We start from the raw sequence: 27,428 nt of genomic DNA, 5'->3' as shown, positions 1-27,428 counted from the left end.
TTATAGGCTCTCCTGCTACAGATGATTTAATGCCTACTCATTTTTTTGGCGATTCATCCCTGGCTGATGTAACTTGTTCAGAACCGTGGCAATAGAAATGTGCATGCAGTTGACCGCTCTGATTACATCTGGAAAAACGAACGTTGCTGCGAATTGCGCTTTAATGTTTGTCTGTTCAACCACAGTGTAAGGAAATCTTATCTATCTGGATGACAAGTGGATAATACCATCCTATACAGCTGGTATGGCGCAACTCAGTGATGTCTGGGAAATACCCGATCAGTCAGCAAGTTCACATTGATCCTGTGGCTAAAAACCTAAGAGTGGACAGAACTTGCAAAGGAGCAGGTAAAGCACAATTCCTCAAAGTCTGCCTTTGCAAAGCTGGCGCTAGTTCAGCACAAAGCTCCAAGAGGATAGCTTTTGGAAATCGAAATTGGCTTAGAAGTCCGTTATCATCATCTATAAATCCACGCTCTCTTCTAATTCTTCCTTTTGCGATGTCTTCTAACAATGCTAAAGCAGCTATGGCAACTGGAATAGTTTGGCCATTCCGTGCACCATTATATTATTACAGAATGATTGCAAATAAGTGAATTAAATCTGTAAATGATATGCAATTAATTGTCAGTGTATTTGATAAATTTTGCATCACTGATCTGAATCTAAAAAAGAAAGGGACACCACACAGAAACAGTAGCAGTGCTTTGACACTGGGTGCTGCCTGTTTGCAAATCTGAGAAAAACTTGTATATGCACAGTGTGAGACTGCGATGAAAATGTGCATGGCTTGAGCCAAGTTTAGTTTTTGTACATCTCGAAGTGTGCATGGAAACGAGTGTATGCAACATTTTTGTACATACACACCATTTATACATGAGGCCCGTAGTCTGTTCCAGATTATGCACTTGCCTTCTCTCTCTCCTCATTTGTCTTTATCTGTTGTTAGATGCACAGCTCAGAAAAATGTCACTTCATTTTTACAAATGTGGCATGTCCGACAATAGCTCAGTTTGTTTGGTTGGACTGATCGAGTCTGCATGTTGACTGGAAGCATATAATTTAATATTTTATGTTTTCATCTTAAATATTGCAGTTAATAAAAGCAACTGGAAATACATTTCACTTGATGAATAAAAAACTCAGTGCAGAAAGTCCAACGAACAAGCAGCAACGGAAGACAGCAACAGCAAAGGCTAGGCAAAGCAACACTAGAGTGGAAAGCCAGCACTTGGAGAAGGCCGTGGGTCCTACCCAGACTTCAGGCAATCATTGACTGCAAAGGATTTTCCACCAAGGAAAATCACTATATTAATGATTATGTTAGTTTGTCCAAATACTTTTGAGCCCCTGAAAATGAGGGGACCATGTATAAAAATAGTGCTCTTTTCTAAATGGCTCAAGCAATGTTTTAATTGTTTTAATTAATTAAAACTGCAAGTCTACACTTCAATCACATCTTGATTGCTTCATTTCAAATCAATTGTGGCAGCACATAGAGCCAAAATTATGAAAATTGTATTACTGTCCAAATACTTATACGCCTAACTGTATGGGGTCTAGCTGAATTAAGGTGAGGCTCTACTGGTCCTGGCCAGCATTATGGGTTTTTGGAGGCCTCAAACACCCTTTTCAATGTTTGGATCTCCAAATCATAATATTAGCTAAATGCTCAAATGGTGACAGCATCAGATGTACATGCAATGTTATAAAATATGTTAGCAATGAGTAGCTATAAAGGGAAAATTAAATTCTGATGACATGTGGGCAGACAGAAGAACTTCTGCAGTTGGCTTTGAGGGAATGACTGTGCGCAATAGCTTGCAAGTATGAGAAGGAACAACCTGGATGGGGTCTTCATACACTGAAGGATCATTTATATAAGGCGAATGTTTTAACTTGTAGAGGACACAAGTATGGAATAATTACATGCCACTTATAATTTAAAATCAATTATTCATCACAAACATGTGGGTGCAGATGATAGGTGGTTGAGAATAAATTTTTGTTAGGAAGTACTGCTTCACACAGAAAACAAAACATAAAAAGAAAAAAAATTTACGAAATCACAACGTGACAATATTTAGGAAATTTACTTTCTGGACTGAAATAACTTTTGTCCTCAAAGGTTTTCTTAAGTACAGACTCCTTTCCTTACATATACACATACACAAGCAATTTAGGGACACTTAATTGGCATGACTACATGTCTGAAAGCAAAGGAGGAAATGAGAGGTCCCAGGAGAAATAATCACACAAAGACCACAGGAAAAACATGCCAATTATACACAAAATACAGAACAGTCTGAAATCAAACCTGGGACTGAAATGCACTGGTACTGTTCAGAATCATATCTATATGAAAAAAGAAAAATCCCACATTTATGCTGATATTCATCAGAGTGATTTAAACAAATTCAACTGTCAGTAAGTACGGAAATAAAATCAGTCAATTAACTGATCAGGGAACATTATAAAATGTTGTAGTAAAGGAATATAAATGGAGATAATATATATGGACATGGTAAGAATGTGCAAATATCACAGAAGCATTCACTGAACTGTGATTTAAATTCTTACCCTGGAATTTTAATGCTTCAGTCCAAACCACTGTGCCACCAAGTTGTCCCAATGCAACTCACAAAACTCCTGAAAATTGTCTATATATTTTTTAGACATGACTTATTTAAACATTTCTTTCCTCACAATCTAATTAGCTTTTCTTTAGTTAAACTGTACACATTTCTTAGAAATGCAGTTCTGCACACCAGAGGAATAGATATTTGATTTGGCATTAAGAAAAGGTTTGTTTGTGAGCAAATTTGTAATGTATAACAAAAATGCCTGTGCACTGTTAAAAATGTAACCAGTATAGTGAACATGGATTCTAGCAGTTTCTCTAATAACTCAAACAAAATATGCATTACTACAAACAAGGATCAAACTGGGCTAAGGTTCTTCTACTATTTCAAACAACTTATCACTATCACTGCATAAAACATCCAATGTAATGAAAAAACTGCTCCCCTTACAGTTTCCCCAACAAGCATATTCATAACATTCTCTTTAATGTGAAGAATGTGGTAGGACACCAAATGAAAAGACAAATTATATTTGTGTATATATATATATATATATATATATATATATATATATATATATATATATATATATATACACACACACGCACACACACAAACAAACACTGCATGTATAGTATATACATCTTTTACAGTAAGCAGCACACCATGACGCTTTAGAAAATGCACAGATATATAAAAATCAAGCAAAACAAGATTACAAGAAGTAAAATGTAGTGCCCTGTCAGTTGAGTGTATTGGTGAACTTCAAAAAAGATGGCGCGACACGTGGAGAGACCTTCTGGAGAGTTGAAGTGACTGCATAGGATAAAATATAGCAAAGAAAGCTTGTTTTAATATTGAGGAAGAGCTTACAAAATGATTATCTTTTAATTATTTTATTAAGCTTGTGTTAATGTGAAGGATGAAGAGGTACTAAGAAGGTAGATTCACTTGATTGTATGTATACAAAGAAAGTCAGCTTTGAAAAAAGTTGTCAAGGACTGTTGCAATGATGGATGGCTGTCACGTAGCATTTTGCTAGCTAAATTAAATAAGTAAAGGTGACACTGAATTGACAGCGCCCACAAAATGAAGATATCTGCATTTCCAGGGCTGCACTGTGACAGTCCAAGAGTTTTACCAAGGATATTAACATGGAGTATGACAAAAGTGCTGAGAGGAAACCATGAGTGGCCTGTGGATTTATAATTATGTCAGTAAGTATTTGGACAGTGACAATTTTCAAAATTTTGGCTCTGTACAGCACAATGGACTTGAAACAAAGCAATCAAGATGTGATTGAAGAATAGACTTTCAGGTTTAATTCAAGGGGATTAACACAAATATTATATGAGATGTTTAGAAAAGACAGACATTTTTATACATAATCCCCCTGCTTTCAGTGTCTCAAAAGTATTTGGACAAACTAACATGATGGTAAATATAATGATTATTTTCAATATTTGATTGAAAATCCTTTAGAGTCAATGACTGCCCGAAGTCTGGAACCCATAGTCATCTCCAATTGCTGGGCTTCCACTCTAATGATGCTTTGCCAGGCCTTTACTGCCACTGTCTTCAGTTGCTGCTTGTTCGCTGGACTTTATATCTTCAGTTTTGTTTTCAGCAAGTGAAATGTATTCCCAATTGGGTTAAGGTCAGTGGATTGACTTGGTCATTGAAGAATTTTCCACTACTTTGCATTGAACAGCAGTATGTTTTAGCTCATTGTCCATCTGTACTATGAAGTGTAGTCCTATCAGTTTTGCAGTATTTGGCTGAATCTGAGCAGATACAGTATACAGTATTATTTTTTAATTATCCATCACTGTTATGAGTAATAACAATCAGTACATGTAGAGATTATGTATTAGCAAATAAGTGAATAGGTTCATACATGTATGCATAAAACAAAATGTGTATATTGTGTAGGTAACTGTGTGTGTTCACACAACATTTATTTGGATTTATTATAACAATAGATATAATTATAATTGATTCATTGAACTTGGTAGTTGTGTTTATTTAAATTTGAGCATGTCAGACATGCCAGTTTAATAGTGGAAAGGCTACATAAAAATAATTAACATAACAAATATAAATGCTGAATCATTACATAACTGCATCACATTAAAGTATTTAAGCAGTTATCTGAATATATTGCAAACAGTTGACCCTCAACAATAAAAATTGATGTCTTTACTATCTGTGCTTAATACCTAATCAAGGATAATTGCAAACAAAATTAATAACTTCAACCAACATTTCAATGTTGAAAATCAAATAATTTAAAATAATGAAAATCAAAATGCAGAACAACCTTGGGAAAGGTACCCCACTATCTTTTAAAACTCTGTGTCTCTACTGTATAACTGTAAATCATGGCTTCAAAGAACTCAAAGTAACTGTTCTACTAAAAGAGAAGAACAAACTATTGCTGCATTTAATCACTATATACAAAGTTTACAGAACACTTCCTTTTCTGTACGCTTTATGGTGTTTGTAGATTTAATTTTACGTTGATAAATTTACTAGGTAGGCATGTGGTGTAGTGGTTAAGGCTTTGGACTTTAAATCCTGAGGTTGTGAGTTTAAATCTGCTAGACACTGTGTGGTTTGCCTGTGCTCCAATTGAAAAACCAAAAGAAATGTAACCAATTGTATCATGAATGTTGTCAGCATGGGTAAAGACATTAGCCAATAAGTAAATGTAAATGTAGTTTTTCCCATCAATCCACAATCAATAACCCATAATGACAAAGTCACAATATCTTTTCAGAAAGGTTTTCAATGTAATTAAAAACAAAAAACAAAAATATCTCATGGATACAAGTTTCTAGACCCTTAGTTCAATGCTTTATATAAGCCCCTCTGGCAGCAATAACAGCTCCAAGTCTTTTTGGGTAAGTCTCTTCAAGCTTTGCACACAGGAATTAGGACAATTTATCCCATTCTTCTTTACAGATCTTCTCAAGCTCCATTAGAACAGATGGAATGTGTCTGTAAACTGCCATCTTCAAGTTTCTCCACAGATGTTCTATGGGGTTTAAGTTTGGACTTTGATTGGACCACTCAAGAATAGTCAAAGATTTGCCCAAAGCCCGAACAGTTCAGTATTTGCCACATCAGACTAGGATTACAGAATATACTGGTACCAAAAAAAAAAAAAAAAAGGAATTTTCAGCACTGAAAGTAAAGGTAAGCTTTCCACTTAAACCACCCCGGCCACACCTTCAGTAGAGGAGATGGTGAAAACGTGCTTAGCATGCTAGATGAATTTTGGAGTTACCCAAAACCACATGCTTCGATGTAACCATGACTTCATGAATTCATCAGCACTTACTGTATTATTGCTTCGACGTACACTTTATACTATCATGAGAGAAGCAGTGCGTAGTGTGGCACACAATTGTGCAGCACATTGGGGAGGCTGGAGTAAGAAGGGGGAGGGGTAATGTTTCTGAACGGTTTTCATACTGGTACTGAGATCCAAAATTTAGACTCAATACTGAAATAAAAATCTTAGTATACAACACTAAATCAGACGAGAGAATCTTTTAAATGCCATTAGGTAAACTCTAAAGGCTGCCCTTTGCCTTTAGGTCTGCTGAGAAGTTCCCTCTTTTGACAGGTTCTCATATATCAGCAGAAGACATGGTCTGTTCGAGTGACCAAAAGGATCCTGGTCATCTCCCTGAAAAAGAGCCTTCTTGCCTGGTGGTTCCAAGGTTTTTCATTTCACAATTGTTAAGGCCTCCATGATTCAAACACCCAAAGCTTTAGAAATGATTTTATACCCTTGCCCTAATCTGTGCATCACCATAATTTGATCGGTCTACAGAGAGTTTCTTGGACCTTATGGCTTGATTTCTGTCCTGATAAGCAGTTCAAATTGTGGGATTCTTACATACACAGGTTTGTGCCTTTCTAAACTATGTCCAAACAATTATATTTGTTACATGTGGATTCTAATCAAGTTATACAGTAAATAAGAGTCAATTTTAACTTGTGCATCCCAGGACACTAGGGAGTGAGTTGTAGCACAAAAAAAAAAAAAAAAACAACTTTATACTCCTTTTTTGTTTTTTTGCACTTGGACAACCATGTGCTACCATGCCAAGATTAAGAGGATTTTCCCCAATGCTGAAAGAAATCGATGGCATCCTTTGCACACATTGGAGTATTTAGTTAAAACTGAATTTTTTTTTTTTTTTAAACACATATTCACCTACTACATGTGTATTATTTTCAGGCCATTATCATATCACCTAGTAGCACTGTAACATTGTAATTCATGCTGAAATATCTCACCTCCAGAAACAAGACTTGACTGCCAGGGTAGACACTACTTATGTGGGGGTCTACACATGCTTTTTATGTCCATGTTAATTTTATTTTGTTGTAGGTACTTCAGTTTTCCCCAATATGCCAAAGATGTGCATATCAGGTTACATGACAAGTGAAACAAAATTCCCTCTGGGGTAATGAAGCTGAGACCCAGGTCAACGACAGCTGCCACCAGTACTGTTAGCCAACAGGTGCTGGTTGAAATTGGGTTAATGTTGGCCAAAAGAAAAGAAGAGGGCTGTCCAGAGGCAGTAGGAGAGGAGGAAGGTTAGGAGAATGGAAGGGAGGGTAGGAACTTTGAATGTTGGCAGGGTGATTGATAAAGGGGGAGAGTTAGCCAATACAGAGGTGGATTCAAATTTTTCTGCCATGGTGTTGATGGGAGGAGAAATGGAATGGGTTTATACTGAAGGAACAGTATCTCGAAAATGTTTTTGAGGTGAAAACAGTGTTGAACAGAGAGTTGATTATGAAACTGGAAATTGAAGGTGTGATGATGAATGGTATTAGTGCTTATGCCCCACAAGTTGGGTGTGCAATGGATGACAAAGACAATTTCTGGAGCAAGTTGGAAGAAGTGATGGAGAGTGTACCCAAGGGAGAGAGAGTGGTGACTGAAGCAGATTTCAATGGACATGTTGGTGTAAGAAACAGAGGGGACGAGGAGGTGATGGTTAGGTATAGTGTCAAGGAGAGGAATGAAAAAAGTCAGAAGGTAGTGGATTTTGCGAAAAGGACGGACGTTGCCATGGTGAATACACATTTTAAGAAGAGGGAGGAACACATGGTGACATACAAGAGTGGAAGAAGATGCACATGGGTAGATTATATCCTATGCAGGAGGGAGTCTGAAGGAGACTGAAGATCACAAAGTGGTGGTAGGGGAAAGCGTTGTTAGGCAGCATAGGATGGTGGTCCATAGGATGACGTTGGAGATCAAAAAGAGGAAAGTGAGGGCAGAGCCGAGGATCAAATGGTGAAAGTTGAAAAAGGAAGACTGTAAAGTTGAGTTCAGTTACTAGATAGCTGGACAACTACAGCAGAAGTAGTAAGGGAGACAGCTAGAAGGGTGCTTGGTGTGACATCTGGACAGAGGAAGGAGAACAAAGAAACATGGTGGTGGAATGGGGAAGTACAGGAGGGTATACAGAGGAAGAGGTTGGCTAGACAGAAGGACTAATTTGGGATGTGGAGCAGCAGGTTAGGGTGATATAGGATGATGATGAAAACATTCACAAGTGAGGAGAGTGGGTTGAGCAGATGGAAAGAGTACTTTGACAGGTTGATGAATAAATAAAATGAGAGACAAAGAAGGTTGGATGATGTGGAGATAGTGAACCAAGAATGGCAATGGATTAGCAAGAAGGAAGTATGGACAGCTATGAAGAGGGTGAAGAATGGGAAGGCTGTTGGTGCAGATGACATACCTGCGGAAGCATGGAGAGGTTTAGGTGAGATGGCCGTTGAGTTTTTAACCACATTGTTTAATGCAATCTTGGAAAGTGAGAGGATGCCTGAGGAGTGGAGAAGTGTACTGGTACTGATTGTTAAGAATAAGGGTGATGTGCAGAACTGTAGTAATTACAGAGGGATAAAATTGATCAGCCACAGCATGAAGATATTGAAAAGAGTAGTGGAAGCTAGGTTTAAAAGGGAAGTGATAATTACTGAGCAGCTGTATGGTTTCATCCTGGGAAACAGCACTACAAATGTGATGTTTGCTCTAAGGGTGTTGATGGAGAAGTATAGAGAAGGCAAGAAGGAGTTGCATTGAGTCTGTTTGGACCTAAAGAAGGAATATGACAGGGTGCCTACAGAGGAGTTATGGTACTGTATGAGGTAGGTGGCAGTGGACAGAAGTATGTAAGTGTGGTACCGGATATGAACGAGGAATGTGTGACAGTGGTGAGGTCTGCAGTAGGAGTGACAGATGTGTTTAAGGTGGAGGTGGGATTACATCAAGGATCATCTCCAAGTCCTTTTCTTATTTGCAATGGTGAAGGACAGGTTGACAGATGTGATTGTTGACTGATGTGATTGGACAGGAGTCCCCGTGGACAATGATGTTGGCAGATGACATTGTGATCTGTAAAGAGATTAAGGAACAGGTTGGGAGAGTAGAGGAATTGGGGTTAGTAGGACCAAGACAGCATACATGTGTGAATGAGAGTGTGGAGTGAGTGTTGAGGAATGGCATGAGTGGTTTGTGACACACGGGTACCAGGAAGAGTGAAAAGGAAGACAGTAGTGAGACCAGCTATGTTACATGGTTTGGAGACGATGGTACTGACAAAAAGACAGGAGACATAGCTGGAGGTGGTAGAGTTAAAGATGCTAAGATTTGCATTGAGTGTGAGGAGGATGGTCAGGATTCAAAATTATTACATTAGAGGGTCAGCTAAGGTTGGATAGTTTGGAGAGAAAACCAGAGAGGCAAGATTGCGTTGGTTTGGAAATGTGCAGAAGAGAGAGACTCTGGGTATATTGGGAGAAGGATGCTAGGGATAGGCAAGAGGAAAAGAGGAAGGCCTAAGAAGAGGTTTATGGATATGGCGAGAGAGGGCACGCAGATGGTGGGTGTGACAGAGCAAGATGCAGAGAGACAGGAAGATATGGAAACAGATGATCTGCTATGGTGACTCCCTAATGGGTGCACCGAAAAGAAGAAGAAGATGATGAAATCTACCTAAAATAATCTACATTTGCCTTGAACATGTGAGTATGAGTTTGTACACTGAATGTGCTACAGTGCTGCTATATACAGGGTTGGATCCTACTTTATGTCCAGTGCTATTATGTCAGGCTTAGGTTCTAAGCATCCTAGTTAAGAAAATTAAATAGATTGTTGCTATAGATCATATAAAGAGATAGTCAGGATGAGTTTTCCAATAACAAATACAGTATGCTTTGATTCTACAAGCATCAACATTATGTGACACTAGAGAGTGAACTAAACCTGGTTAATGGCTTTGGGTCAACTCAGGATGAATTGTATCTGTTGTATACCTTTGTTTTTTAGACAACCCTGACTTCATCTTTGTTAATGTGTAACAAGTCTGAAAGTATCCCTACCCCCTCCTATAGTAATACTTGTGTCATTTAGAATTCTGTTTTTTGCATAGTTACTCTTCAGCTTTATTTCTTTACAATTCCTCTGTGTTTTATTTGGGGCAGATTTAAAGATTACTTGTCTTAAGTCAGTGCAAAGCAACTGAATTCATTGTGTGTTGACTGCAGTTAAATTTTCAATTTACCAATCAAAACAGCATTCTGTCGAATGCTTAAAATGGCAAATTCAAAATCACGTCAGATATGAACCAATACAGTGGAATGTGATGAGGATCAAAAATACATTTTATTAGCAATAAATCCTTCAAAATGACAAGGCAAAAACTAAGTAAAATGTAAATTTCTTGGATTTTTAACTGACAAAAGCCACCTTCAGAAACTGGCTAATTGTACCTGTGATGCAGTATCTTCTTTTGATATCTAATTAGCATAGCTGACTTATGGCAAAAAGCTTCTTCAGAACATTATTTAGTAGTTTCAAGTGTCTTACTCACCTACTGTGACCAGTGAAACTTCATCATTTTGAAAATGATTTCGACCCCACACTCCTACTCTGTGCTTCAACTGAGCTTTGAATTTCCAACATGATCCACTCTCACTTTGATCGACAATACATCTATGTACAACACTGCAAACAAAACTATTTACATTCATAAGGGAGGGTAATGCAGACTCATGCGTGCGCTGCCTATTGTGTATTGTTCTTGTAGCCAGCCTCACTTTGTCACATTCACAGTAGGCTTTTCAGACAGTCCCAGGTAACATCTAAATGTTAGCGGTCATTAAATTAGTGTGTAAAAATGTGCAAAATTGCTTCTATAAAAGGAGAGAAAAAATAATGTCTCTTATTTCCTGCTTTCGCTAATTTTCACATACAATACGGTATTCTTTTGACGTTGGTATCACTGCTTTGAAGCTCTCCTATAATAATGAGCACGAAAGGCCTTTCATTTTTGCTTTCAATTACAACATACATTTCAAATAATAAACACCAACAAGGCGGGCTAATGCACAGACAACTGTTGAGGTGCAAGCTATATATACAGTATGTAGGTGACAGAATATAAGAAAGGCAAGGAAATTAAACTTGTAATATACTGCAACTGAAAGTTCAACAACCACAAATTTAATTAGCCAAAAAAAAAAAATCACTCAATGTTTTCTAGGACAGCAATGACTCTTATATCGTGTAAGTTTCCAAAATAAAAAAGAGCACATCTTACTACAGCAAAGTAAAGTGATCTAAGCATACATTTAATAAAATTGTGTTTCTGTTGCTCAGTTACTTACTGCAAACTAGCTTGCACAATCTGGATGGCTGTGCATGCAGAGAACTCACTGACTGGCACAGGGAAGGAAAAACTTGTTTAGTCTACAGAGACAGTTAAGTTGAAACCAAATCAAATATAAAATTGTAAAACTGACCCCAAATCTCCCCCTCCACCCACCTTAAAATGATCTTTCCAGAGAAACTGTATGCTTTTTCAATCAACACTTTTAACAGGGTTAGCCGGGAACCGAGCCAGGCTATGTCCAGGTTTTCTTTGTTGATTTAAACCATCAGACCAAAAGAAAGACGAGTTAAAGAAAAGAAAAAAAGCTATAACTTCAGACTGTCTGTAAACACAGGCCTCATAGACAGCTTAATTATTCACAGTCTTGCACAACAATTAGCAAGATATGAAAATGTTTACATCAGTTTGTTTTTCATTCAAAGCACATATTTTCCTAATAAGGACACCCATTAAACAAAACGGAGACAAAAAAAAAAAAAAAAAACACTCAACAAAAAATTATGGCAACTTTATTAAGCTTTGATTGGTGTGCCAGATAGAACTTAATGCATTAGGTCACTGTGGGCCTTGTGTAATTACTTTTTTATGAGTCATTATGTTGTAATGTTTGCCTCAATCTAATTGTCTTAAAAAAATAACACCATGCACACCAGGCTGCTCAAACCTACAATGAAAGCTCTAGCTATAATCAACCAAAAATACAGAAGTTAAAACTTTATTGTTTTAAGACTGTTATTTTACACTGGAAAAATAAACAAATCATAAACACACAGTGTACATTATCAAGAGATTAAGTTAATAAAGCACACTCATGTTTAAACCAAATAAAAATATATATACTACTTTAAGTAAAATGGTGCTTTGGAATTTTAAATAATAAAGATTAAGATAATACACATAGCAACATGAGGTAATATAGAATAAATTCAGTCTGTTAATAAAGTACAGGGAAATGTGGTTGAGGTTTATTGGTATATGAACTGCTCCCTATATACCCTACAAGAGGCATAAGCAAAGTATCTCACAATTATCATGACAGCTTATTCAAATTTTACAGAGGCCAATTATACACACATTATATATATATATATATATAAAAGCCCCCTAGTAAAAATATAGATACATGCTACATAATAAATAGGAGCCAGCAATATAGTTTAAAAAAGTGCATTAATGAATTAAGTTTAAGTAAGATCAATTACGGATTCCTCATTAAAAATAAACAAAATGACATAAAACCACCTAGATATGAAGAACTGAATTTTACAGTGCAAAAGGTCATAATACTCTGTAGAGGCTTGCTTTCTCTCACATATGGGGGCTACCACAAAGGCTAATGTGTATACACTTAAAAACTTAATCAAATTAAAACACAAATATTAGCTCAAATATCAGCTTTGCATTACAAAAACAGTGCTTTCAATAATGTCCATGTTTCAGTTTTAAGATACTTTTTTACAATTAAATTCAATAATCACATTCATTAAGTTTAAAAGAAAAAGCACTAACAGATTAGGTCTTCCATATACTAAATTCATAGTGATATTAGATGATACTTAATACAAAACTACAACACTAAAGTTTGGCTCACTTCAATATTTGGGAGTCAGCAGGGACAAAAGGTACACCCAAGCCAGGGTGTTGCTGCATAAGGGCAGTATACAGGGGAGAGTCTTGATATTTTAACCACAGGGAAGAAAGTGGATGCTTAGTTCTAACTTTTAGGGAAATAATGGGGTTTTGCTCCAGTACCCTCATATGAAACATCTAGGATGCTTGGTAAAAAGCACCATATGAAACATGGGTTGATTTTGGCATCAAAGTAAAAAGTGTTTCCATCGATTTCTTTGTTATTGGATAAAGGGAATATTTTTGTTTTCACTTGAATACATTCGTACAAAGTGGTTTTTATTTTAAGGATATGATGATACCATAAAACTCATGTTATGTGTAACACAAAAATAGGACAAGGAAACAATGGCAGAACTTGCAATCTGTTGAATTCGGTATAAAAAAGTGATGTATAATCAAAAGCACTGATTTTATTGACGGATTCACACAATTGTAAATTCTAATACAATAATTTTAACTTTGATTCCCACTCAAATCTGCTCATGTTCCTTACCTTTATCCAACTGTAAGAGGCTAGCAGTGTATACTGCTACAAGAGAAGAGACAATGAATATTTTGAACTTTCAGATTGGGCTCTTGACATACTCGCAGCTCAGGGCTGACCTCCCCTTGTATTCCATTCAGCGGCGCTTTTAACGAAAGAACAGGGAGAAAGAAAGAAAAAAAGCAAACACGCTCCTCGTCTTAAGATATTAGCATGATAAAGAAATCAAATTTCGAGAGGAAGGATCCAGCACCTTTCTTGCTTCCTCCTGCCCGCTAAGTGTAAGTCCCAGAAGTTGTCTGAAGTATGCAGTTCAGTCTGCAGTTTGTAACGATCTCAGCTCGCTGCGTGAGGAGACACCAAGTTTCTTCGAAAGGGGGGTGGTGGACTTTGCGGTTTTTAAGCTTTAAAATGATTTTAATGCTGGGGATTATTTAAAACACTCAAGACAGCAAACTGAAAGTCAATTATATATGCAGAGAAATATTAACGTCTCAGCATGCTAAAAACATATTTTTAAAACATCACACTTAAAATGACGCGCAGTACAACAATCATCCCTTCCCCCCATTATCTTGCTAGCGAGTTAAAAAAAAAAGATTTAAAGCTACAGGCATCGCTTCAAGCCGATCTGAATAAATAATACAATAATTCCCGTAAAAATCCTCGCCTCATGAAAAACGGGTTAGTATTTTAATGCTGTATGTCTTCTTTTTAAGTCATAATAATCGTTAAGATCCATTAACGCGAATAGCAGTAATCTGAAATTATTCATCTTGCCACAAACAACACGCAAACTAAATGGGGATGATAAGAGATCGCCCGCTGGACCCTGATGCTTAAAAGTTTTTCCAAAAGTAATGTTCAACACTGCCAAATTTAATTACATATTATGTTCTTATGACCGTACTTGATTTAAAATATATACTTTTTGTAGAAAAAAAATAAATCTTACTTAGTTTAGACGCATCAATAATGAGCTCTTAAAAGACGTTCCTCAGTACACCCCACTGAAGTAAGATTTTTGGTTTTGATTTGCGTAAGCGGGATGGGTTATCCAATTATTAACTATTTCAAACCTTCTTAATACAATTCCTGCACTGCAAAAGTGACGTAGCATATCCAGGGACCGAAGCAGCAATGATACCCATTATCTCGGGACTCACACGCCTACCGATCTGGTGTTGAGTCACCGGTTTCATGTTTGTGGTATTAGAAGAACATTGAAGTATCCAGGGGAAACTCCGCGAAGATACAGGGAGAATGTGCAAACTTCACACCGACAGGGAACAGGGTGAGATTCGAAGCCAGGGTTCCTGCATCACTATAGGAAGCGCCCAACAGTGGAATTGGCATCTACTGCGTTTCAGATTTGTGCCAGTTACTAATCCTGTTTACTTGTGCGCGTCTCTGTAGCCAAGTGAATTTGTCTAATGTCACTTGAAAACGGGTTGAGGGAATATGGAGTTCAAGAATAACACTGGCATGGTTATTTTAAGTAGTTGCATTATCTACGATCTATTATCTGTGAATTTCCCCTTGGGATTAATAAAGTATCTATCTATCTATCTATCTATCTATCTATCTATCTATCTATAGCTATATATTTTGTGATTATAGCCATCCATCAATTAATTATCTAACCCGCATAAGCTATATCATGTTACAGTGTCCAGAGTAGCTATCCTGGCAGCAGTGAGCACATGTTACTATTACATTAGCTAGGATAATAAACCCTGGATGGGGCTTTCAGCTCATTACAGGGCACACTCAGTGATATAGAGCTGTTTAATCTACATGAATGCCTTTTGGATGTGGCAAGAAGACTTGAGTACTCAGAGAAATAACACATGCATGTGCAAACATCAATCATACAGACAAAGATCATGGTGAATGCTGTAGCCAGGGCTCTGGAGTTGAGAGGCAGCATTTCAAATATTTGTGCTACAATTCCATCATTACTGCAGCCATTGGTTTGAATGTATTTATTTACGTTCAGAAGCAATCTTAGTGTAATGGGAAGTACAGGATGTGGTGAAAACCCATAGATCCATATAGCCAAGTGTCAATAAATCAAAGTGCTGGTGGCCATGACATGGAGCATTGTGTCTTCATGTAGTGTACTGATAGTTGTGATTAAATAAGGACAATGTATGAATGGTCAAATATCTGAATATAATGGAATTAAAGTAGAATTTACTTGAATGGTTCCATTGAAGGTTACAGTGAATTCAGTTTAATGCAGTGGACTGCAGGCACTGGATCTCAGTCCAATTCAGCATCTGTTGAATGAAATGTAATTAGATATGAGAAACAGAGATTCATCAAATCTAATTTAAAGCAAAATTAAATATGTTAGTTGACACTGGCCAGCTTCCCTCAACTACATTATAGACATGAATCCATGCTCCAGTGATTTCAGCAAGTCCTAGAGACAAATGAAGGGTAGTTTGTTATTAGCTACAGTGCTGTGTCTTTGACTCTTTCCTAATATTCTGTTTCTACATATCTTACAGAATGAATGGCCTCAAACTGTTACACTAAATTAAACATTTGATAACATTAGTGGACACACAATACAACTAATTACTTTTTTATTCAAGGAATAAAGTTATATAATGTTCATCACCCATTTGAAAAAATAATTGCTCCCAGAGTTTCAAATGCTTTGTTCAGTACCTTGGGCAGCAATAATCATAGCTAAATGATTTGTATAATCTGATATCACTGTTTCAAATTGTTTTTGTGTAATTATAGTACACTCATCTTTGCAGAAGTGCTTTAATACAGACCCATTGGTAGGATTGGGACAGTGAGCTAATCATTTCAGGAGCTATACTGTATTGGGTATAAGCCAGGACCTTGGCTAGGTCACTCCAAAACTTTAATTGTGTTTCTCCTGAGCTATTCATTTGTAAACATGCCCTTATATTTTGGGTCATTGTCCTGCTGCATAACCATATTATGCTTCAACCTCAGGTCACAGACAAAAAAACAAGACATCCTCCTTAAGAATATTCTGGTACAGTTCAGTATTCATGATTCCTTTAATAATGGCAAGTCTTCCAGTTCCTGGGGCAACAAAGCATCACCACACCATCACACTAACACTCCCATGTTTTATTGTTGGTATGGTGTTCTTTCTGTTGAACACTGCTCTGCATTTGCTTTACAGTACACTTGTGGAACTTGTGTCAACCAAAGAGTTCTACTTTTGACTCATCTGTCCATAGAAATTAATCCAAAAAACTTTGGGATCATCCAGGTATTTTTGGCAAAAGCAAGGCGAGTACTGATGCAGCTCTTCAATAGCAGAACTTTCTGCCTTGATACTCTCCTACAAATCCTGTTTTTACTCTGTCTCTTTCTTATTGTGGAGTCATAAACATTGGCCATAGCTGAGACTAGAGATGCCTGCAGTTCTTTGGCTGTTGTCCTGGAATCCTCAGTGACTTCTTAAATGAGTTGTCACTGTGCCTTTGGAGTATTTTTGGAAAGCCACCCTTTCCTGGGAAGATTAACCACTGTTCCAAATGTTCTTCATTTGGAGACAATGGCTCTCACTATGGCTTTGTAATCCTTTCCTGATTGGTAAGTTTCAGCTATTTTCTCTCTCTGCTCTGGAAAAGTATTTGATTGAGGTATAGTGCTCTTCTAAAAACCTTGTGGTGACTACTTCACCATCATGTGTTAATATATGGTGAGTCCTAGTTTCAGCAGTGCTGGCTACACTCAGATCTGGCTGTGTTGAGTCAGCTGAATCTAATTAACAATCAATTTAATATATTAAGTAGAAATTTAGTAATAGTATTACTGTATATGTTTACTGTGGTTTGCTTCATCTAATACTACATTTAGTCTAAAGAGCTGAAGCCATTCATTGTGAGAAATATACAAAATAGAGGCTGGAAGTGGACAAATACTTTTCACAGCCTTATAAGATAGATAGACAGACAGATAGAGAGATAGATGGATATATTCCTGAACTACATACAGTATGCAATGTATTACTAATGATATAATGATATAATTAAATATTGTAAGTGTGTTAATTATATTGAGCTGTGGTGAAGCTGCACATGATGGAAGGAAGGAAACATTATATAACAGCCTACATGTAAAAAAAAGTACAATACTTCCCCTTATCAAACTATGGTGGAAAGAGCTAGTGATTGAAGGTGCACTATCCAATACATAATGGAGAAAATAAACGGTCATGATGGTTTCAAATTCTGTCATCATCCTCTTTTATGGTATTTTCTCTAGTGATTCCAGCATCAGTCCCATAATGCAGCTGTTTTCCTAAGTAGTTGAACAGGTGTTTTGCTTCCCTGAGGTGATATTTCTTTCATGTAGACCACAACACATAACCATATATTGGCATTTAAGGATTGACAGAACATTGCATGGTATACACTGTAAAGACCACCGTGTGTTCTGAAAGAAAATCATTCTCTGCATGTTTCCATGCAGTATGTACAGTATATGTTATCTTCTCAATCTAGTTTACTATGGAAAACCAGGAATTTATAACTCTGTATCCCATTCATCCATCCATTTTCCAACCAGCTGAATCCGAATACAGGTTCACGAGGGTCTGCTGGAGCCAATCTCAGCCAACAAAGGGCGCAAGGCAGGGAACCAATCCCGGGCAGGGCGCCAACCCACTGCAGGATACACACACACACTAGGGCCAATTTAGAATCACCAGTCCACCTAACCTGCATGTCTTTGGACTGTGGGAGAAAACTGGAGCACCCAGAGGAAACCCACACAGACACAGGGAGAACATGCAAACTCCACACAGGGAGGACCCGGGAAGGGAACCCGGGTCTCTTTACTGCGAGGCAGCAGCACTACCACTGTGCCACCATGCCGCCCGTATCCCATCCATCTCCTCTCTATTATAGTGACTTATTTCAGGGGCCCCTTGGCATATTTGAGAACCATGACTACTTTGTAATGTTTATTTCTAAGTAGTTTTCTCTGCACCACATGACAAAGTCCTCTACCACCTTTCTATACTCCTTCTCATCTCTGTTGTCATTGAAGCCTACAATAAAAGACTCATTTGAGAACTTCTGTAGATGTCAAAAATTAGAGTTGTTTCTAAAATTGGTGGTGTAGAGCAGTTCCCCAGGGTGCTCGTGAGGTTCTGATTACATACCATCTCTGAATCACTGTCCAGGAGCTTCGGAACCTGCATCCTTTTAGTCAGATAGCCTAAGATAGAGAACACTGGGGGACCTCTTCTTGCATAATCTTAAGCTTGTTTACCATTATATTTAGAAATATTGCAGAAATCAAAATACATCCAGACAAACGGTGCCAACTCCGTATGAAAAAAAGTCTTTAAGAAAAGTAATGCAAATATAGCATAGACGTTGTATTTCATGAAAAACATTTTAGATCCATAATGAAACAGGAATCATAAAAACATTATATGGTAAGTGGCATTTCTAAAGGCGATTATTTACTGTATAAGCATGCTTCAACATACTAAAAAGAGGCTGAAGAAGTGATATATCAGTTAAACTAGTAACATAAATGTTAATATAAACAGAATGGTGAAACACACTGTTAAACACACTAGAAATAAATATTTACATTGCACTTTTTGCAAGCATTTTACAAGTTACTTTTAAATCTGTGGGCGGCACGGTGGCGCAGTGGGTAGCACTGCTGCCTCGCAGTTGGGAGACCTGGGGACCTGGGTTCGCTTCCCGGGTCCTCCCTGCGTGGAGTTTGCATGTTCTCCCCGTTTCTGCGTGGGTTTCCTCCGGGCACTCCGGTTTCCTCCCACAGTCCAAAGATATGCAGGTTAGGTGGATTGCCGATTCTAAATTGGCCCTAGTGTGTGCTTGGTGTGTGGGTGTGTTTGTGTGTGTCCTGCGGTGGGTTGGCACCCTGCCCAGGATTGGTTCCTGCCTTGTGCCCTGTGTTGGCTGGGATTGGCTCCAGCAGACCCCCGTGACCCTGTGTTCGGATTCAGCGGGTTGGATAATGGATGGATGGATTTAAATCTGTTAACTAGTTTTTGTTTGTAATGACTAGACTATCCAGTCTGCCACTCCTAGTGTTTAGGATTGATTGGTTCACTTCTGTTATCTTAGATGATAAATGAATGAACATATAATGCATCAGAGCTCACCCCATCAATTTGATTTTTTTAAATCTTTACTTCTGATAAATGTACTGTTTTTTTTTTTGTTTTTTTTTGCTTTATCTGTGCTTTTAACTTGACAATACAGTCAAATAGTTGACATTCTTTGATTTGTTGTCAGTACAGGTTAAGTATATAATCATAAACCAAATTCTAAGAAAATGTTATTTATTTATGGATTAATTTTGTACAGGATGTTCAATGTGTTCAGAATTACAATTTATTTATTTACAAAAACAGTCCGCTCAGTACACATGCACATGCTTCAGTTTCATGCAGATTTTGTGTCATATATAAATAGTTTTTCAACTAACATTTTTTAAATATCCTAGCCATCTGCTGTCAGGCCCTGCCTTTTGGAGCACACAGGTCTACTTTTTGTTCATCTTGTATTTCAGAAATACTTCCATTAAATCAACTAAACTCAAATCAGCCTCTCTTGCTTGGGTCTCTGGACATAGCTTTAGAAACTCTGCCAGAGTCACCATCAGCCAAACTCTAGAATAATTTCTCTGGTCATTGATTGTCCTAGGGACAGCAAGTTTAAAGTTTCTGATGGCCCCTTGTGCTCCTGAACCTTTAGTTGCCCTTAAGAACTAGGTATCCCAAGCAGTAACTATACTTTCCGCTATGCTACTTTTCAACATGCAACTGTGTCCCTTTTATCAGCCAGAAGCTCTTGCAACACCTTGCCTATCATCACTAGCCTTGCTCACTTACTAAGTAGGAGGTAAATAACCCTGGCATCTGCCTGGTTGTCTTTCTTCTAGCATCCTGGTGGAACTTTAGTTTTTTTCACTTATTACATGTCTGTCTCTTAATCCCTCTCTCTTTCTCTTTGTCTTGCTGGTGCCCACCTATTGTCCTTTAAAAACACTCTGTATTGGCATGTACAGTGTGACTGCTGCTAGTGTGTCACTCTCTCACTTCTTTTCTATTTGTCCCTTTTCCCTGTTCTTTTAGCTAACCTACATCATTTTGATGGTGTTCTTGCCCTTTGCAAGCTTTAGCCAACTGGGCACTCCTCAAATCATATACAACTACAAAGGAAATAGGAGCTATCAGACACCAAAAGAAGAGGTATAATCTGAGATTGTTATTATGTTGTTTTCAGTTTAACGCCTCAACCACTAGACAACACACATGAATCATAAAAATGCACCAAGATAATTGCTCTGGGCAAATGAATATTTTTGGCTTACACTACACTAATTATATGGTTTAATTGTTAAATTATTGAACACATTTAATCATGTAACATTTGCTGTTTACAGTGAATGGCAACATGGATTATGTTTTCACTGAGGGTGCTTTATAAACACTCTTAACCTAGCTCAGTGCCTCCTTCCATCTGACTTATTTTAGATGGCTAATCAGAGTTATATGATCATGTTACAGTACTGTTTCTGGAACCGGCATCTCTGGATGATCAGGGGCTGGATGCCAGAGATCTGAGTGCTAAAGCTCCTAAAGCCCATCTAACAATGCCATTGGTCTAATACAAAGTCATGGGTGGTGCAGCCTATTTTAACAGCATTGGATACAAGGCAGGAGTCGTATATTATTCAGATGGAACACTGCAGGGGCACCTCTGGATGATCAGGGGCTGGATGCCAGTGATCTAAGGGCTAAAGCAGTATTTGGGTGCAAGACAAGAATTAGGGATGGTGTCCACAAGGGGGCCCTCTCACATGCATCCACACTGACCCAGTTTAGAATCATAAAGCAGCCTAACATGCACATGTTTGGGGATGTAAGATGGAAACCAGAGTATCCACAGGAAAGCTCACAGGCATGGGAAGAACAAGCAGACTCTACATAGACAGCAACTAAATGTGGAATTCAAATCCAGGGTGCTGGATTCAAGAGCAAATTACATATTATATACTTTGAATTTGGATGTTGCTTTTGTGCACTTATATGTTTATTTGTTTGCTATTTTTTCAGTTAGGGAAACCATAAAAACATAAATAATGAAAACTCATTATGACCAGTAAAAAACTTAACATTCTGTCCCCTAACATGTTATGCTAACGTCTGCCTTAACTGATGTTTCCCTGCTTATAACAGTCTTGATGATTTTATGTTCAGTCTAAGTCATCAATACTAGTTTACTAACATTTCTAGACCATTTAGCACAACTGAGATCTGAAAGCATAGTCATAATGTGCAAGAAATAATAGTTAGAAATTAAATTACGGCACACCGATGGCAACAATGCCGTTTGCCCAAAGAACAGTGTGGCTAGTAGCTACTGATTTTAAAGTTGCTTGGAGCACAGGAGTGACATTGTCAAACATTCATATTTATACTTGCAAGGAAACGTTGCAATAAAAAGTGGCCACAAAACATAATCAGTAGGTTTATTTATTTTTTTGGCTTTAGACCTTGATCACCACCTTGCATGAAACCAGTATATCTTTTAAAAGAACAGTATGCTGATGTTTAGAAAAAGAAAGCAGAGATTTGCATAATAAAGTAAGTATTCAACATGGTAAATACAACCTAAACGAATGCATCTTATATAATATTTTTAAATAGAGACACATAACTTCTGCGGTGGGTTGGCACCCTGCCCAGGATTGGTTCCTGCCTTGTGCCCTGTGTTGGCTGGGATTGGCTCCAGCAGACCCCCGTGACCCTGTGTTCGGATTCAGCGGGTTGGAAAATGGATGGATGGATGGACACATAACTTTGTAATGATTACTACATGATGGTAAGTCAATAATTATCCACAATTTTGTTATTGTTTTGTTTGAGTTGGCTGTACAGATTTCCACAAGCAAATGAGTAAACATGGTGTGTTTGTGGACACACTGGTCAAGTTTCAACCTTGGTCAGTCACTTGCGCTTGTAGTTTCCTACTATATGACGAAACATGGCCACTCCACTCTCCATTTGCACCAAAGAACTGCAGTGAGCTGAGATCCCCTTTTTATGACTGAAAGTGTACCAAGAGCTGACATACTTGTCACTTCATCACAATTATGGTATGGTCTTACTCAATGTTGTCATCAGTAGTGGATGTGAATAGGTGTCATACTACTTTTTTTGTATTTAACAGTTATATTCAACCATTTTACAACCTCCCAATCCATTCATAAATAATCTACCATTGTAAAACACTGTCTCTTGATTGATCATAAAGCCTTCTATGAATGTCAGCCCATCATAAGTGGATAACTGCTCACTTCTCTTCTTTGGCGCAAGTATAGAAGCCATGTTTACTCTTCAAAAGCATCAAAAGAAACTGACTGATCAAGTTCAAAACTTTATACCACTGTGACAAACCATGTTTTCCAAATGTGCATGGGGAAAGCTGTGCAGCCAACCCAAATAAAATAATCACAAAAGTGTGGTTAATTGTTGACTTAAATGAGTGAGTATAAATAAATAAATAAATATTGTCACACATGTGCATTTGGGAGACGCATTGATGGTTCATCTAGTTTTAAATCCACACTGAACCAAGAGTTGGCACTGTCATGTAATGCTTCACCTCCTTTTACAGATCAGATGACTGCCAGACTTCCTGACACCACTTCCGTGTTGTTGTCTCCTGGCCCTGCCCCTTCTGGTCTTGCTTCCACTTAAGGGGCAGTGCAGCCATCTTTGCCTCAATCAAGTTCTGACTATGATCTGAAAATAGCTTTATATTGTTTTGCTTCTAATATATGGGGTTCGCCTTCAAGGTGCCCCAACTCTCTCTAACTTTCCCTTTGTTTTATTACTATATATATATAGTGGAAGCTAGGAAGTGCCACTGAGCCCCAAACCCCAAACACAATACATAAAACAAGTCCTGGGTTCAAACCAAAGGGGTGTTGATTATGAATACGTTGTTTAAAACAGACATACAAGTGGTCTCTTCTTCTTTCTTCCCCCTCTCTCTCTCTTTACAGCCACTCCTCCAAGGCAGGTGTTGCCTGTCTCTGCTCCTGGCTCTGACTTGCCTGGACAAGGCAGTGCGGTCTCTTTTATGGAGAACCTGGGAGTACTTCTGGTGCCCATGCTTCGCCCATTGGAAGTACTTGTGAGCAAAACAGAAGTCCCAATAATAGGGCGTGTAACTCCCTGAAGTACCCCCTAGTGGACGGACCCCAGCAGGGATGCGCTACCAGGCTACAATTTCCAGCGTTCCCTGTGGGTGTCTGAACAGGCATCGATATCCATGGCTGCTGCCATCTATCTTTTTGGTGACAATGAGCAGAAGTATGGCTCCCCCCTGTCCTTCCATGTTATGGGAGTCCCATCTAGGTAAGAACCCCAAAGCAATTCTGGCTGGGACAATGGTACCAGTATGTTGTACCTCACTATATATATATATATATATATATATATATATATATATATATATATATATATATATATATATATATATATATATTATTCATATGTATAAATAATAATATCAAATATTATTTTGGCAACACACTGACACCTTTGTTTGTCCTCTTGCACAGTTCTAGAGTACAGTTGCCAGTCCTAGTCAGTGTTAGTGCTGAGTTTGAAAGTTCTCTCCTCATTTACATGCATTTACTTCTACTATTTTAGTTTCTTCCTGTATCATAAATATGTACTTGTTAAGCTAAATAGCATATGAGTACTGTAGTGAATGTGCATGCAGTGTATGGTGAACTGGTGAACCTTTCTGGGTTCTTTGTGCATTGTGCCTAAAACTACACAGTGACAGTGTAATTGGACTGATGTATTTTCACTTAAAATAGTGTATTATTCTTTTGAGTCTATTTTACATTCAAAAATATATTTCCCACTAATTTGGACGTTAGTTTTTTTAAAACCAGTGTTAAGTACAGTAAATATGTACAAGCACTAATTTACAATTAACATTGCAGATTTCTATATACTTAAACATTAATGATTTGCAATAAGAAAGAAGTTTACACACTTTATAGACAAAACTGCATGCCCAAGTGGTCATAGTCCTTGTTGGCAAACATACTCATGATAAATAATGCAGTGTTGTATCATCTTTGACTGCACTGTTTTTGGATTTTCTTTTTTAATGAAATTAAAAATAATGCTTCACCATATTCTCTTGTGGTCATGTTCATTTTGTATAATTTATGTGCTGAATTTGCAGATGTTCCTGCTCTTGTGCAAGACTGGTCTTTAGAGTATCTGCACAGACAGTGACTTCATCCTCAAAGTTTAATCTTAAGGTAAAGAAGGCAGTATATTTTCAGTTTTCAATGGTCACTGTGTCTTCGAGGTTTTAGTTTAAGTAAAGCTTCACAGCTTTAAAAATCATTACCTTGCAGTTTTGCATAGGCATTGCTTATTCCCATCAGTCTCATGGCTAAATTACCTGAAGCCTAGTTTGCAAGTTTACTTTGTATATACGCTGTGAAAGATGAAGGCTGTTCTTGGAGAATGAATAATCCACCCACCCAATCCTTCCACTTACAATACATGTATTGTACCAGGGCACAACACTGGACATAGTTTATAGATATAACTTTCAAATGGAAAAGGGTAATAATCTGACATTGTCAATATAGATTGGCTGGTGAAATGTGAAATATGGTCTTGCTGGTGAGGTCCAAGCAAACAATAACAAAGAAGTCAGACGATTCACATAATCTAATCTGAAATCAGAAGGCAATTTTGTTTGTAGAATCCATTCAATTTTGTTGTGAATCTCTCTTATTGGCAGCATTTATGAATAATAGTAATATATTTCTGTATATTTGTTGTCAGATTTAGCTATTAAATTGACCTTTATGTCATGTGAAACTTTTGTCCACATTCATTTCTCCAACCTTAGCTATGTTATGCTTAATTTTGACCACACTCTCAATGAACATCTGGCACTTGGCCCCACCTCCCACTTTTATCTGGCTGGTTGCTGTTATTATGGGCAAACATGTGTTGCACTGGGGTTTGTGTATTCAGAGTAAGTGAATCCTATTCCTCTACACTGAGTGCAGCACAATGTTACTGTGTTTTTGACCTTTACATTTATTATTAGCTTTGCATCTTCATATGATTGTCCAGACCTTCAGCTTTGCTTGACTCTTGTTTTTGTTCATTTTATGTGCTCATCAGTCTTTAAAATGCTTACCTGCTGATGCTCTGCTTACCATTATGACTTGTGCTTCAAAGGTATGAATCACTTAGTCAAACACACCCTTCAACTATACTGCAGCAACTGCCTTTAATTAACTTCCTTCCACCCATCCATATTTAGTTCAGGGTAGTAGGTAGTCAATACTTAGCTTAGCATTATTAAGGGCAAGTCAAGAAGCAACCCTAGACTGGACACATTGCAAGTCAAAATCATGCACACACCCAACATGGGCCAGTTTGGAGTTGACAATTAATCTAACTTTCATGTCTTAACCATGGGGGAAGAAAACCCACACAAATGAAGATGATGATAACAAACTCCTCATATATAGTACAACACCTGCTAACATTGTTCCACCATGCCATACAATACTTAGCTTAAATTGCAAAAATGTAAAATTGTAATAAATCATCTGGTATTTGTATAATGGAGTCATTGTAGTTTACAGTTCCACAGCACTGTTAAGTTAGGCTAATTGATTAGGTTATCTTAGGTTAAATTAGGCTAAATGGTAAACTCTAATTCGGCCAAGTGTGAGTTTGGGTGTGTGGCTTGTTGTGAGTACAGCTAGGACAGACATTGCAATAAATATCCCCAAAACAATTAAAAAACAATGTATTAAGGTCAGACACATTTATATATAAGCTTATGCAACTAAAACAACATACAGAAAGCAAAACGTACAATATGGCTCCTAAAATGAAGAATACAAAGTACTAAACAAACAAAAGCAAAGCTAAACAAATCCCTTCTACCTCTCTGGCCTTGCCTAAACTGGTCTTGAGATTCTGTCTACCTCTCATTGTGCCCATCACAAAGTACAACACAGGAACCTACTTAAATATCTCATTTTCCGTCTCCCCATCAACCAGTTGGGTACTGGATCCTTTCTTCTTCTAGCTTATTACTCAGTGACTTTTTAACACTGATCAGTCACTACTCTGATTCACCAAGTTTTGCATTAATTTCCAGGGTCAGAGTATTGTATCCCTCGAATGGCCTCGGGTATCTGTACCCATGAGCATATTTGGGATCAGGTTTTTCATGCATCTTCCCCATTTAACTGCTCTGCCTGGTCCCATACATTTCTTTCTGTTACTGTGACATCTCTAACAGGCAGAAAATGTTGCCACTTTTGATGTTTCCTGTCTAGTCTTGTTGTCTTTTCAAGGAGAAAGTAGGAGGCCTAAGAATATTCTGGTTCACCTGCCCTGAGGGTTTTACTGAGCAGTGCTCCCTCCTGCCCAGGCTACAAACCCTTGTATGTCAAGCTGCTACCACTGCCTAATGTCTTTCTGCAGCATGTAGTGAGCACATACAGAGGTCCTATCAACCCTAGTGCTCTCTTTCGCTCTCCGATAGAAAGCACACAGGCATGTGCTTTCTTTATGTTAATATTACAGTATGTCTCTCTCTCACTTTCCTCTGGAGGCTTCCTTTGGGAATGAACCCTGGCCTGTACCATCCTAGTAGTGCTCTTTCCCCTAGTAGCCACTTGCTATCTAGCCACCTCCCTCACTGTATATATACCATATTAGCTTGTAAAGCAGTTTTTACAAAGTCATTTAGATTAAAAGGATATAGTGAGTCTCCAGATTATATTCTTGTTGAAACCATATAAGCTTTTCTTGTCATCTTTCATAATCTGACAGCCTTTTGCTTACTGATTTACTACTAAAAGAGCTTTGTATTGTCCTTTGCCTCAAACTACACTGTTGATTATGTCTGACAACAAAAAAGGAAAGAAAATTGCAGGGTAACAATA

At 37.7% G+C, this 27,428-nt stretch overlaps 1 protein-coding gene across 10 annotated transcripts in view; it reads right to left on the bottom strand.

Moving 5' to 3' along the window:
- phldb2b (pleckstrin homology-like domain, family B, member 2b) overlaps window positions 1-27,428 on the bottom strand; it is a 313,692-nt gene that overhangs the window by 194,406 nt on the left and 91,858 nt on the right. The window contains exon 1 of one of the 10 annotated variants that reach the window (XM_051926510.1): window positions 14,365-14,452. The exons of 8 other annotated variants lie outside the window; for them this stretch is intronic. The gene's annotated coding sequence lies outside the window, so the exon portion shown is untranslated. Of the gene's footprint in view, window positions 1-13,418; window positions 13,767-14,364; window positions 14,453-27,428 lie in introns of those variants that run through there. One more of the 10 variants, XM_051926509.1, reaches the window with a different exon arrangement.

Source organism: Erpetoichthys calabaricus, chromosome 4 (assembly GCF_900747795.2).
Source record: "Erpetoichthys calabaricus chromosome 4, fErpCal1.3, whole genome shotgun sequence".
NCBI lineage: Eukaryota > Metazoa > Chordata > Cladistia > Polypteriformes > Polypteridae > Erpetoichthys > Erpetoichthys calabaricus.
Note: the sequence above shows the minus strand (reverse complement) of the source record. Positions and strands in the feature narration are given on the sequence as shown.